This window comes from Polyodon spathula, chromosome 51 (genome assembly GCF_017654505.1).
Source record: "Polyodon spathula isolate WHYD16114869_AA chromosome 51, ASM1765450v1, whole genome shotgun sequence".
Lineage (NCBI taxonomy): Eukaryota > Metazoa > Chordata > Actinopteri > Acipenseriformes > Polyodontidae > Polyodon > Polyodon spathula.
Genome location: NC_054584.1, coordinates 2231278 through 2245822, shown reverse-complemented (window position 1 = coordinate 2245822; position 14545 = coordinate 2231278).

Below are 14545 nucleotides of genomic sequence, written 5' to 3'. Positions count from 1 at the left end.
AGCTGGTTGAAATGGCTCTCAGTGTGTGGAGCAGTGCATGGGTTAGGGTTATAGAGGGAAGCTGGTTGAAATGGCTCTCAGTGTGTGGAGCAGTGCATGGGTTAGGGTTATAGAGAGAAGCTGGTTGAAATGGCTCTCAGTGTGTGGAGCAGTGCATGGGTTAGGGTTATAGAGAGAAGCTGGTTGAAATGGCTCTCAGTGTGTGGAGCAGTGCATGGGTTAGGGTTATAGAGAGAAGCTGGTTGAAATGGCTCTCAGTGTGTGGAGCAGTGCATGGGTTAGGGTTATAGAGAGAAGCTGGTTGAAATGGCTCTCAGTGTGTGGAGCAGTGCATGGGTTAGGGTTATAGAGAGAAGCTGGTTGAAATGGCTCTCAGTATCTCCGGCTCCTCCTCTTTGACCCACTTTTTCTTTTTTGTCTTTTTTTCTGTAAAGCAGCTTTTGCACTGACACTGCACACCCGACAGCATCTGCACAGGCTTGTCTTGTGTTGTGTGGGATGTATTGGAATAAGATAATTTTGAGCTTCCAGTCTAGTTGGTGGAGCTTTGGTTGATGACATTTTCCCTTTGGATGAAATGACTGCTTTCCATTTTTAAAGAATTTCATTGTACAAATTCAATCTGAACTGGTAATCTGTGGTGTGCTCTTGCATCTTGTCATACAACACATAAGCATTGAACATGCACATGTCAATTTGACTGATGCTCCACTTTCTGCTTTTGTGCATTACTGGGTATGTTTTCATCATCTGCTCAGATGTATCAGCTGCCCATGTTTTTGTTGTACTCCCCGACACATAAGAACATAAGAAAGTTTACAAACGAGAGGAGGCCATTCGGCCCATCTTGCTCGTTTGGTTGTTAGTAGCTTATTGATCCCAAAATCTCATCAAGCAGCTTCTTGAAGGATCCCAGGGTGTCAGCTTCAACAACATTACTGGGGAGTTGATTCCAGACCCTCACAATTCTCTGTGTAAAAAAGTGCCTCCTATTTTCTGTTCTGAATGCCCCTTTGTCTAATCTCCATTTGTGACCCCTGGTCCTTGTTTCTTTTTTCAGGCTGAAAAAGTCCCTTGGGTCGACACTGTCAATACCGTTTAGAATTTTGAATGCTTGAATTAGATCGCCACGTAGTCTTCTTTGTTCAAGACTGAACAGATTCAATTCTTTTAGCCTGTCTGCATATGACATGCCTTTTAAGCCCGGAATCATTCTGGTCGCTCTTATTTGCACTCTTTCTAGAGCAGCAATATCTTTTTTATAGCGAGGTGACCAGAACTGAACACAATATTCAAGATGAGGTCTTACTAGTGCATTGTACAGTTTTAACATTACTTCCCTTCATTTAAATTCGGCACTTTTCACAATGTATCCGAGCATCTTGTTAGCCTTTTTTATAGCTTCCCCACATTGTCTAGATGAAGACATTTCTGAGTCAACAAAAACTCCTAGGTCTTTTTCATAGATTCCTTCTCCAATTTCAGTATCTCCCATATGATATTTATAATGTACATTTTTATTTCCTGCGTGCAGTACCTTACACTTTTCTTTATTAAATGTCATTTGCCATGTGTCTGCCCAGTTCTGAATCATGTCTAGATCATTTTGAATGACCTTTGCTGCTGCAACAGTGTTTGCCACATATAGGCTTTTTATCTTCTCTGCAATTCACCAGTGACTTTTATCAGTTTCCTTAGTGAAGAATGATGCATTGTGGTAAAAATGTCCCTTTTGCATCCAGCAAACTACTTGCGTTTTTTTTTTCTTAATCACTCGCCCAGGGCTCAACTTCACCCTTTCTTATTTTGTTCTTCCATAAATCCAGAGGCATATTTTTTTTGTTGGGCATAACTGTGCCACACATTTCAAACTGAAGGTGCTGTAATGCGCTGACGAGGTCGGGGTGGCAGTGAAACCAATCCATCCAAAGGTAGTAACCGTGGCCTTCCAAGCCTTCTAGACCCTTTGCCACTCGTTGAGTTGCTGGAGTTTTATCTTGTGCAGTACCGTTGGTGCCCTTGCCTGGGTACAGCAGAACATTGCAGATATAGCCACTTCTCCTCACACCAGATTCACAGTGCATAGAACTGTATGCTGAACCTGGCCCTGCTAATGGATATGTACTTCTTGAATACCAGTCTATCTTTTATATAGCTTCAGTGATTCATCAATGCTAATATGTTTCATTCTGGACTGTAAACCTGTTTGAATGTAGTGAATGTGATCCAAAACTGACTGAATCTTCCATAACTCTCCATGTGAATATTGGGCACCATCACTGTTATCCACATAATGCAGGAATCAAAGCATTTAAAATAATTGATTAAAAGGCACAAGGTGTCTAAAGGCTGGAGTTAGAAGCTCCGCTTCTGTGGTTCCGCAGTCCTTCAATGTCGGTTTCTGCACAAGTCCTATGGCAAAGAAAACCCAGTGCTCATTCAGTGCTGCACGTTGAAATCCTTCTGATTGGCCGGGTGCATGTAATCATGTACAGACAAGTGGCACAAAATACACTTGGCATTTTACTGGCGTTTGTCATAAAGCACAGAGTCATTTGAAATGAAGTTACGATAACAGTTAACATTTTAAAACGTAAGTCAAGTAGACAAACATTGTGACTGGTGTCTTCTACAGCACACAAAGAAAACAATGGTGAACAGAATCGATAACAGGGCTGTACTTCTCTCCTGTAGCAGCTCTCTTTCAAAACTCCCCTCCTTAAAGCCCTGCTCTGTCAGTGACTCTTCACCCCCGTGAATGTTAGCTCAGTAACAGACTCTGAAATGGGATGAAGCACAGAGGAGTGTTTCTGTAAGGCTACTCAGATCATATGCAGCATCCTAACATGTTGCCTTATTCTTGCATGTTGCTTATTTCTGTTACTTACTCTGGGCACACGCACACACACACACACACACACACACACACACACACACACACACACACACTGCATTAGATAATTATTAATAACTTCACTCACGAGTGCTGGACACACACACCCACACACACACACACACACACACTGCATTAAACTCTATTAATAAAGAGTGAAGTGAGTGCTGGACACACACACACACACACACACACACACGCACACACACACACACTGCATTAAACTCTATTAATAAAGAGTGACGGTGAGCACAATAATCTGTTATACAATGACATTAGAAATGCGTGTAGCAAAGGAGAAGCCATACTAATGGGGGATTTCAACTTCCCCCAAATAAAATGGGAAAACCCGGTGGGTAGCGCGAAGGATGAAATAGAAATGGTGGAAATGACAAATGACTGCTTCCTAACACAATTTGTCAAGGCACCCACTAGAGGGGAGGCATGCCTTGATTTAGTCTTTTCAAATAACGAAGATAGAATAACTAAAACAGAGGTCAGAGAACCACTGGCAAACTCAGACCACAACATGGTCTCATTTGAAGTGTTTTTTAAATCCCCAAAAGTAAAGACTAAAGCTAAGGTTTACAATTTTAGAAAAGCAAACTATGAAGGCATGAAACAGAGACTAACAGAAGTAGATTGGAGTAAAATAGAGAAAACACCCACAGAAGAAGGATGGTTGTTCTTCAAAAATGTAGTACTAGAGGCGCAAAACAATTATATCCCTAAAGTAGACAAATCTAAATGTAAAACTAAATTGCCAAAATGGTTTAATAGATCAATTAAAAAAAATATTCAGTGAAAAAAGGCACTTTACAGAGCATTAAAAAAGGACCAAAAAGAAAGTACACAGAAAGAGTACACAGAACTGCAAATGCAAGTCAAAAAGGAAGTTAGAAAGGCCAAGAGAGAAATAGAAATGAACATTGCTAAGGGAGCTAAAACCAATTCCAAAATGTTTTTCCAATATTACAACAGCAAGAGAACATTCAAAGAGGAGATTAAATGTTTAAGAGATACAAATGGCAAAATCATAGAGGAAGAAAAAAAAATAGCAAATATGTTAAATGATTACTTTTCACAAGTTTTTACAAAGGAAGATACTGACAACATGCCCCACATGTCATCCAGTTCCTATCCAGTTTTAAATAACTTTAGCATAACTGAGGCAGAAGTGTTAAAGGGACTAGGAGCTCTTAAAATAAACAAATCCCCTGGGCCGGATGAGATCCTCCCAGTAGTACTCAAAGAAATGAAAGAAGTAATTTACAAACCGCTAACCAAGATCATGCAGCAGTCTCTTGACACAGGGGTGGTACCGACAGACTGGAAAATTGCAAACGTAATACCGATCCACAAAAAGGGAAACAAAACTGAACCAGGTAACTACAGACCAGTAAGCCTGACTTCTATTATATGCAAACTTATGGAAACTATAATAAGATCCAAAATGGAAAATTACCTATATGGTAACAGGGTACTGGGAGACAGTCAACATGGTTTTAGGAAAGGGAGATCGTGCCTAACTAACTTGCTTGATTTTTTTGAGGATGCAACATCGATAATGGATAATTGCAAAGCATATGACATGGTTTATTTAGATTTCCAGAAAGCTTTTGACAAAGTCCCGCACAAAAGATTAATTCTCAAACTGAACGCAGTTGGGATTCAAGGAAACACATGTACATGGATTAGGGAGTGGTTAACATGTAGAAAACAGAAAGTACTGATTAGAGGAAAAACCTCAGAATGGAGTGTGGTAACCAGTGGTGTACCACAGGGATCAGTATTAGGTCCTCTGCTATTCCTAATCTACATTAATGATTTAGATTCTGGTATAGTAAGCAAACTTGTTAAATTTGCAGACGACACAAAAGTAGGAGGAGTGGCAAACACTGTTGCAGCAGCAAAGGTCATTCAAAATGATCTAGACAAGATTCAGAACTGGGCAGATACATGGCAAATGACATTTAATAGAGAAAAGTGTAAGGTACTGCACGCAGGAAATAAAAATGTACATTATAAATATCATATGGGAGATATTGAAATTGGAGAAGGAATCTATGAAAAAGACCTAGGAGTTTTTGTTGACTCAGAAATGTCTTCATCTAGGCAATGTGGGGAAGCTATAAAAAAGGCTAACAAGATACTCGGATACATTGTGAAAAGTGTTGAATTTAAATCAAGGGAAGTAATGTTAAAACTGTACAATGCACTTGTAAGACCTCATCTTGAATATTGTGTGCAGTTCTGGTCACCTCGCTATAAAAAAGATATTGCTGCTCTAGAAAGAGTGCAAAGAAGAGCGACCAGAATGATTCCGGGCTTAAAAGGCATGTCATATGCAGACAGGCTAAAAGAATTGAATCTGTTCAGTCTTGAACAAAGAAGACTACGTGGCGACCTAATTCAAGCATTCAAAATTCTAAAAGGTATTGACAGTGTCGACCCAAGGGACTTTTTCAGCCTGAAAAAAGAAACAAGGACCAGGGGTCACAAATGGAGTTTAGAAAAAGGGGCATTCAGAACAGAAAATAGGAGACACTTTTTTACACAGAGAATTGTGAGGGTCTGGAATCAACTCCCCAGTAATGTTGTTGAAGCTGACACCCTGGGATCCTTCAAGAAGCTGCTTGATGAGATTTTGGGATCAATAAGCTACTAACAACCAAACGAGCAAGATGGGCCGAATGGCCTCCTCTCGTTTGTAAACTTTCTTATGTTCTTATGTTCTTAAGTGAGTGCTGGACACACACACACACACACACACACACTGCATTAAACTCTATTTAATAAAGAGTGAAGTGAGTGCTCTATTACTCTGGACACACATACACACACACACACACTGTATTAAACTCTATTTAATAAAGAGTGAAGTGAGTGCTCTATTACTCTGGACACACACACACACACACACACACACTGCATTAAACTCTATTTAATAAAGAGTGAAGTGAGTGCTCTATTACTCTGGACACACACACACACACACACACACACACTGCCACACAAACACACACACACACACACACACACACACACACACACACAAACACACGCACACGCACACACGCGCACACACACACACACACGGAGAGACTCCACTAAACTCTATTTAATATAAAGTGACACTTTTATCAATGCATCACACACATATTTGTCTTTTTTGCTCTGCTGACTTTTAGTTATCAAAGCCATTTGAAATGTCTCTACCTGTCACCTCTTCTCATTGCTGTGAGGATTGAGAGGTGTGTGACTGAGCCTGCTGTCAGTGTCATCTTGCCCTGGTAGCTTTGGTGCCAAACAGTAGAATCGAAGCATTCAGGTCTTTCGGGTGTATTTGTGATGAGTTCACTTGTGTGGATTGTGCTTTCAGTTTGCACACTAGTCACAGGTTGTTTAAAATAGGCAGGCAGGAAACAATGTTGTATTATATTAAGGACGTGGTAGAAAACACTTAAGCCTGATTGCTGTTGAAACCTGTCCCCCAAACGGATAAAAAAACAAAAAACTAAAAAACTAAAAAACTAGACTGTTTTGAAGCACAATTGAAGGCAAAGGCACATTTTCAGATGGGATTAACATGGCCTGAACAGAATATATTGATGAAGACATTAGAATATACTGATTGTGTGAATAAAAACAACGCTCAGCAATATGAATGCGTAGGTAAAGCATCTCCGCCTGACTGATGTGTGAACATGAAGTGACATGGGGGTGTGTAGAAATGAGTAGCAGCTGTAAAGTGGAAGTAGATCTGAAGTGTGTAACGTTAAAGGATTCTGAGGTTCTGTATGGTGAGTGGTTACACCAATGTGTCTGGAAATGAAGGATCATGTTGAAATCACAGCATCTAAACCTATTGACAAGGGCCTGTAACATGACTGTGGAAGGGTGGTGGGTAATTCACTTACACAGGAGACAGACAGGTGAATTTGGCAACACCACACAGGTGCCCAGTTTTATTTCAGGGTGCTGTTTCTTTCTTTAATCCCGCAGATGGCATGTGGGTCCGTGGTCTGATTTACCAACGATGGTAAACAGAACCACGGGCATACCAAGCGATGGTACACAATACCGGCGCCCTTGCAGGTGCTTTGAAACAATAATTCAAAACAGAAGGCACAAAGAAACAGGGAAAATAAAACAGTAACAAAAACTACAAAGAAAAGGGTGCTGCACTTTGCAGCGATATCCCAGTCGCCGCTGCCCGTACGACCCGGATCACCGTCCTACACTGCCGGCTCACTAGCCTGCTCTGATATACTAATCAGGGGTCTGCCCAAGGGTTCCCCGGCCTCAATGTCTCGCTCTGAACCTCCGTTTCTTTCTCTCCCACTGATTCTCGGTCGTTGACCAGCGCTTCCGCACTCTCGGCGCGTTTAACAGGACAGACCTGAGGAAACAACAGAGCGTTAATTTATAGGGCTAACAATCTCCCAAGACGGGCCTCTCAGCCATTCAGAGAGGGTGAAAGTCCATACACCCACTTTACCACCTCCCCGTGTCACTGCCATGACTCACAGGCCGTTGTTGGACGACTGCCGACCTCTTCCTGCAGCCCGTGAACACGCCAGCAGAGTCAGCACAGATCTCTCCCTGTTACAATGACCTATAAGTTTGTTTTTGTCACTGCTGCTTAGGTGTGTGATTCTTTCTGGGTGTTTAAGAACATGAACCGGTTTGAGCTGCAGTGCTGAAGCATTCAAGCATATCTGCCCAACCAACTGCCTGACCTGGGCAGGACGCCAGCAACATGTTACAGCTTCATTCTAACAATACAAGAATATCTGAACTGAGATTGCTATCTCCAGGTTTATTTATTCATTACAAAGCCGATAAGGTTCAGTATTATTAACATGATGGGAAGGTATTACTTTAAAAAGTAAGTTATAACTTTTCAATCTTTTCCTCAAAACCCTGTTGGTCTAAAGTTAAAGGAGAGGGAGGGCTGGACGGGGCTGGGTGCTTTGCTAAATTAATTGCTGGCATCAAATTAATTTGCACAATGTTACAGCTTCAACAAAAGGGAGAAAGGGTCAACGCACCAAAGTAAACAAGATGCTAGTTCACAAGGATGAAGCCCTAAGTCAGTATAGAAAACAATTGAACCACACAGTCAATTGTGCTCCAAAAATGCATATCTAATTCATAAAAACATGTCGCCAACGTTTTGACACAAAAATGCCTTCGTCAGGGTGTAAAAGTACAAGACTATCTGAAATAACACTGAGACCGGTATCTCCAGAGAGCTTCATTCTAACAATACAAGACTATCTGAAATAACACTGAGACTGGTATCTCCAGACAGCTTCATTCTAACAATACAAGACTATCTGAAATAACACTGAGACTGGTATCTCCAGACAGCTTCATTCTAACAATACAAGACTATCTGAAATAACACTGAGACTGGTATCTCCAGACAGCTTCATTCTAACAATACAAGACTATCTGAAATAACACTGAGACTGGTATCTCCAGACAGCTTCATTCTAACAATACAAGACTATCTGAAATAACACTGAGACCGGTATCTCCAGACAGCTTCATTCTAACAATACAAGACTATCTGAAATAACACTGAGACTGGTATCTCCAGACAGCTTCATTCTAACAATACAAGACTATCTGAAATAACACTGAGACTGGTATCTCCAGACAGCTTCATTCTAACAATACAAGACTATCTGAAATAACACTGAGACTGGTATCTCCAGACAGCTTCATTCTAACAATACAAGACTATCTGAAATAACACTGAGACTGGTATCTCCAGACAGCTTCATTCTAACTGTACAAGACTATCTGAAATAACACTGAGACTGGTATCTCCAGACAGCTTCATTCTAACAATACAAGACTATCTGAAATAACACTGAGACTGGTATCTCCAGACAGCTTCATTCTAACAATACAAGACTATCTGAAATAACACTGAGACTGGTATCTCCAGACAGCTTCATTCTAACAATACAAGACTATCTGAAATAACACTGAGACTGGTATCTCCAGACAGCTTCATTCTAACAATACAAGACTATCTGAAATAACACTGAGACTGGTATCTCCAGACAGCTTCATTCTAACAATACAAGACTATCTGAAATAACACTGAGACTGGTATCTCCAGACAGCTTCATTCTAACAATACAAGACTATCTGAAATAACACTGAGACTGGTATCTCCAGACAGCTTCATTCTAACAATACAAGACTATCTGAAATAACACTGAGACTGGTATCTCCAGACAGCTTCATTCTAACAATACAAGACTATCTGAAATAACACTGAGACTGGTATCTCCAGACAGCTTCATTCTAACAATACAAGACTATCTGAAATAACACTGAGACTGGTATCTCCAGACAGCTTCATTCTAACAATACAAGACTATCTGAAATAACACTGAGACTGGTATCTCCAGACAGCTTCATTCTAACAATACAAGACTATCTGAAATAACACTGAGACTGGTATCTCCAGACAGCTTCATTCTAACAATACAAGACTATCTGAAATAACACTGAGACTGGTATCTCCAGACAGCTTCATTCTAACAATACAAGACTATCTGAAATAACACTGAGACTGGTATCTCCAGACAGCTTCATTCTAACAATACAAGACTATCTGAAATAACACTGAGACTGGTATCTCCAGACAGCTTCATTCTAACAATACAAGACTATCTGAAATAACACTGAGACCGGTATCTCCAGACAGCTTCATTCTAACAATACAAGACTATCTGTAATAACACTGAGACTGGTATCTCCAGACAGCTTCATTCTAACCATACAAGACTATCTGAAATAACACTGTGACTGGTATCTCCAGACAGCTTCATTCTAACAATACAAGACTATCTGAAATAACACTACGATTTACAGTATAATCGTAAATCTCGAAAAACTACTCACTTCTAAATCTTTTGTAGTCATTTTTGTATTACTTTAGTATAAATACATGTTAATTTGGATTCATATGTTGTTTTTTTTTCTGACTTTATGTGAACGAAAAGACACAAAAGCGCCCGTTTTCTCATTGGAAATAGTGATATTTTGAAATGTACCTGTCCTGGTCACAAAAGCAAAGTTTGTGGGGAATAATAGCCATTTTCTATACTTTTGAGGCATAAGAAATTAGGAATTAGCACTTACTACCCAGGAAAAAAAAAAAAAAAAAAAAATTGTTACACTGTGTTATTTTAGCTTATTGTAACCAATCATATCATATTTGTGGATCTTCTGCAGAACTGAGAGACGGCCAGGCCATGGTGGAAAACATCGGCTGTTCACACCAGAACAGGAGACCGCTATTGTGAACATGGTGGTGGCAAACAATACCATTAGACTACGAGAAATCCAGAACCACATAATTGCAGACAACACAATATTCAATAACATTCACCAGGTGGGCTTGTCTACATTGGACCGTGTATTACAGCGCAACCGAATCCAGATGAAACAGGTCTACATGGTGCCATTTGAACGAAACTCAGAGAGGGTTAAAGAACAGCGCTATGAATATGTGCAAGTAAGTACTATACTGTGAATATACTATCATATCAGCACTGTATAGACACATTACAGTACTGTAATCCAGTGTATTGTGCCTCACCATATTGACTGCTCTAGGTCTATTTCACATATTGTCTTGTTGTCTGTTTCAGAGAGTCTTGGAGCTGGATGCCGCTGCAATTCAGCACATTTATATTTACATTGATGAGGCTGGCTTCAACCTTTCCAAAAGAAGGGGACGGGGATGGAACATTATTGGCCACCGTGCCATTGTGAATCTCCCTGGACAGCGTGGAGGGAATATCACCATGTGCGCAGCCGCTAGCCAGCAAGGCGTCCTCCATCACCATGCCAACCTTGGTCCCTACAACACCGCCCTTCTCATCACATTCCTAGACACACTACATGGCATCCTTATTCCAGCCGAGCAGAGGGGTGGACCAGAGCAACCCAGGTATGTTGTCATCTGGTACAACATGAGTTTCCACTGGGCTGCTCTGGTCCGCAACTGGTTCATCGACCACCCACAATTTATTGTTCTATACCTCCCACCATATTCCCCATTCATAAACTCAATTGAAGAGTTTTTTTCGGCATGGCAATGGAAGGTGTATGACCGCCATCCCCTCCCATGCATGCCTCTTCTCCAGGCAATGGAGGATGCATGTGGTGAAGTTGATGTGGGGGTTTTCGGCGGCTGGATCCGTCACTCCAGAAGATTCTTTCCCCGCTGTTTAGCCAGGGACAACATCGCTTGTGATGTAGATGAGGTGCTGTGGCCAGACCAAAATAGGAGGTGGGATGCATGTGTTTTTGTCTTTTTACAACCGGCTACAGTGTAACACTGAAAATGCAAAAGGCATAAACCTACTGATGGGATATTCATAGTAATGTTTTGTGTTGAGCACAACAATGTGTTGTTGGTTGGTAAACATATCTATTCATATGAGTTTTGCATTTTGTGTTTTGGGAAAATGAGCCAAAGATTCAGCAAACGTGTGTAAACAATTGGGAAAAACTGTAAGAGATTAATCTGTTGCTAATCGGGAGATGATCACCTGTATAAATACCTGCAGCTCTGCACTCCGGGTGGGTGTTCTGAAGTGGAGAACGGGAGAGCGAGAGGCGAGAGAGAAATTCCCTCCTTCTGGTCTGAGTCACTGCAACTCCATTTCCTGCCACAGTACATAATAAAAAGCATGTACAGTTATAAATAAATATTCTCTTAAAATGTAGAACATGAAAACTAAAATTCAATGACTAATGTTTCAACTAGAAGTATATTTAGCAAAGTGGTTCAGTTTAAAACTAGATTAAAATTGAAAACATCAAGAATCTGAGGAGCCCCCATTACCAGAACATTTGTCAGCCAAGTGGCTCATATCTCATTCGTCATTCGATAAACAACATGGACAATGATCAGCTAGAAAGGAATTGATATCTTACCTCACTCCATTCGTCCCTGCTGTGCGTCAGAGTTCATCTTCTCCTCCCCAGCCCTCTAACGGGACAGGCAGCTATCCTGCCCATGGCTTCACTATAGCCAGCCTCTCCTCTATCAGCAAACTAAATTATGGGCAGGGGCAACACGGAGAGGCCAAAGATGTAATGAAAATGTGTAGAATGTTGTATTTGTGGTCTAAGCTTTAATAAATGTTGTTCTTTCCATCGCACTCAATGTATTATTATTATTAAATATTGAAAAATATTAGATTAAACAGCACTCTTGTCTTTTACTATATACAGTTAACACAGATACAGACATAAAATACACACGTGTAGAATGAAAGATTGTGATTTTCTTTAATTATCAAGTTAGATACATATTATACATTGGTTTTAATATACAGTGGCAAAAGTAAATAATTTACTAAACACTGGGGAAAGAAGGTGCTTTATCGAAATGTTGCAAACATTAATTCATTATTGAAAAAGGCAACACACACAATTGTAATGACTTTATAATTACAATAGACGTATAGAAATGTATATGTTGATAAACTTGTGTGTGAGTGTGTATGCTAACAATCAGATGAGGGTCATTGGCGTTGACTGGGCTAGTTTATCATTCCGAGTGAAAGGAGTGAAGAAGCAGCTGCTTGGTTTGTGATGACTGCTGCTTTCCTCGGAGCAATCCACAGAAACCCAAGCAGCTGTTTCTTCATGAGGATGTCAAGGATCCACCCACCTGTTCCTTCTGTAGACTCAACCTTTCGTACACAACATACACTGGAACCTGAACAAATGCTGAACAGGGATTGTGTTTATTTCGTATTAGTAATTTCTAATAGAGAAAACACAACGTACCAGCTTGAAACATTTATTGAAAATGAAAGGCTTACATATTTTCAAAAACATTTTCAAACATTGTTTACTTTAATGTAGGGTTTAAGTACATTTTGATTGCCATACTTTGTACTTTTAATATAATCACGATTCTTCACTCTGAAGGCAGGCAGAGTGCTGCTGTAGTTATTTCACCAAGTAAGCAACCCTTTGGGGGCTCCCCTGGGTTTTCCAGACTCCTCCTCATTTGTGGAATAGCCACAGACTTCTGTGAATGTTCCTCTATTTCAACACTATTTCAATCGAAATTACTAACAACTCACAGGCATGACTATTTTAATTGTACAATGGGTATGCAATATTAGCATTGCTTACTCACAATGAATCTCTCCTGATAGCTAACCTTGTTAAGCTGTTGATAGCTTACACACAGTACCAGACACCGTTACCATAGGGTTTTTGCAAAGTATTTAATCTCAAAATATATTTTATCCACTACCGACTCTGTCCATTCAGCAGACTCCAGGATCCTGGTTTCTGCAACCCTTCCCTGATAATGAGCTTCTTCAACTCCAAATACATATTCCTTCATTTCTCTGTTCTCCAGCTCTTCCTTGTACTGTCTTAGTGTGGTGAGGTACTGCTCCCGCCTCCTCGCTAGCTTCTCCTGGCATTTCTGAGTTCCCAATTCGATTTCCTGTTTCCTTGCCAACTCCTCGACACACTCCCTGATTCTGAGGTCCATCTCTTGGATGGCTAACCCCTCTTCGACTATTCCTCGGATGTCCCTTTCTCTCCTGGCTAGCTCTTCGTAGTATTCGAGGAGGTCAATGGCCCGACTGGCTAACTCGTTTTCTCTTGATGGATCTGGTGTGCGCTTCCCGTGCCCTTTTAAGAGCCAAGTCACTGTAGGCTTGTGATCATGGATACGGGTCTGTTAGTATAGATTCAGAAATGCAACTGGCTGATTCAGTGATGTCTTGGATCCCAGTTGCCACTTTTTCACTTATAGTCTCTATTTTCCTGATGAGCCTGACCATAGCAGCGGTGCCACCAACAAGGACAACGGCTCCACCCCCAGCAATACCAGCCCCTATGCTGGCTGCTGCATATGGGGCTCCTTATGTAACTGTTAGCATTCCTGCCAAACTGCTGAAGCCAAGTGCAATCCCCACATATATAGCAAGCCTAACAGGCTTAATGCCATCAGCAACAACTTGAAGCTTCCTGGTTTCCTTGATTATGGTCCTCTTCTTTTCCAAGTACTTCTTAACAAAATTCTCAGTCGCTTTAATTTTCTCCTCTCTCTGGGGGAAATGGGTGTTAGAGCAGGAATACAGGCACGAGTAAAAGTGAACAGTCTGTTTATGAGCCACAAGTGTTAATATAACCAATACACAGACACTTCCAAACCTATAACTATTATGTGTTGCTTTATTGTCACAATAAAAGTAATATAATCCAGCTATATTTGTTTTATAGATAATTCATTTATATTCATGACCAAACTATTGAAAACTTAACATCTCACTGAAAAGAGGGAAAAGGCTGTTGTAAAGAACACTGCTAGCTGTGAGACACGGCCAAAACATGATATATAGTACCGTAGATGATGAGGCTGTCCCCACCCCTGCAATGGCTTCCTTCCTATGATTTAACAGCCAGCTGCTTCCCCCATTGACTGATGTTTACAGCAAGTAAAATGACCCAGAAGACACTACTAAGATGACCCAGGAAGTGCAAACAGATAACCCAAAAATAAGGCAGAGAAACTAGGAGCTCACTTCATGTTTTAAAATACACGGGCACTACACGAGAGTGCACTCTTGAGACCTG